Here is a 1,710-nt window from a genome sequence, read left to right as displayed (position 1 = left end):
GACGCCCGTCGCTAAGTATTGGCGACGGGTGACTGTCGCCAATGAGCATTGGCGACGGCTTTATTCTGTCGCCAATGTTAATGTGCCCGTCACAAAAAATTAACATTAGTGAATTATAGTCACATTGTCAATGAGTGGCCCCCACAAAAAAATAACGGTTATTTTAATATTAGTCCCTCAAATCTTCAATATTTTAAAAATAGTCCACCAAATTATGGAAGTTGCTAACACATATAGGGATGGAAATGAACCAAATAATTAACAAATAGTTTGATAATTATTCGAATAACTATTCAGTCATATTCGATTCCGTAGTTCATTTAACAATAAACAAATATTTTTTTTAATATTTGAGTTTGCTAACGATTAGTATTTGACCAGATGTATATTCGATTCGTTTGTCTATTAAATATTCGTTTAAAATTGATCACATGTTATTATTTGTATTATTGTGTATATGATGTCGTATTCGTGAGTTTTTTGCTTCAACTTTGATTAGTTTAGAGAAAATGATGAGAAAATGGTGAGAGACCAATGAGGAGATCATTTTTAGTTATATGTACTATGAATATGTAATCATATTGATCTTGCTAATGATTTATCAGAACTTATCATAGCCCTTTTCAATTAATTAGGAATTCTATGTTAATTAAAAAAATATTATTTATGCTAGCAGATCCGAGGACCTCTACTACTTTTGGCTTCATTTACGGATGAACTTGAGTCTACAAACATCATTAATGAATTTGAGAGGAGCTAGATGAGATTTAATCACTAAAGAAACGGATGAAAATAGTTTGTGTGTGATCATATACCCATCAGGATAGGATCAGTTTGTTCAATATTGAAGAGGGGCCGCTTTCTTCACTGATTTTATGTCTGGTTCTTGAATGAGGCTACTGTGTGTGTGATCATATTACCCATCAACAGTTTGGATAAAGTTCTCTTGGAGTTTTTATAAGGCTAAGAGGAGAAAGAGCCGTCAAAATTGAGTTAGAGTAAAGATGATATCTGTTAGAGAAAAAAGTTTTTAATGGATATGGGTTTTCACGTTTTAATAGGTCAACTAGGTCCAAACGGGTTGGATTTTTATAATTAAAAGTCAAGAGAAACTGGTAATAATAGTTAGATTTAAAGGAATATTTTTTATATCTAACCGGAGGCAAATGAAGACACTTTAAGGCCAGCCACCCTTAGTGATTCCGAGATGATGGACCTGCAAAAAGTTTGTTCTTATGTCGGGCCACGTGAGAGTGATGCTCTATTTGATGATGTGTCTCTTCAAACGGTGGGCATATCCATGATCTTTTCCTCCACTGGCTTCCAGGCAAGGGCAAGCCTCGTTCCTTTATTGGTGGAAAACCATAAGAGAAACGCAGGCACCGAGGGGTTGAGTTCCACTGCCAAGCCTTATAAGAAGCTGAGGGAGGCTCTTAGAACTAAGGAGGTGGCTTTCTTGATACCTCAAGCAGCCGAAATTGCTTCTGAATTAAGGGGGAGGATAAGGATCGAGAGACGGCATCCAATCGGACCGGTTGAGGGGCCTCAGCCAGCTGGGACGGGTTTGTTGGTTACTCAGCTTAACCGCTTGGAAAATGTAGGGCTGGTAGATGAATCTTCTTCTGGTAGGGAGACAATGGCCTTAGAGGTCGAGGAGGATGCTGTTGGCCCTAGTACTATATCTGAGCCGTCTCGTTGTCCTGGCAAGGA

The sequence above is a fragment of the Asparagus officinalis genome, chromosome 6, assembly GCF_001876935.1.
Source record: "Asparagus officinalis chromosome 6, Aspof.V1, whole genome shotgun sequence".
Taxonomy (NCBI): Eukaryota; Viridiplantae; Streptophyta; class Magnoliopsida; order Asparagales; family Asparagaceae; genus Asparagus; species Asparagus officinalis.
Note: the sequence above shows the minus strand (reverse complement) of the source record.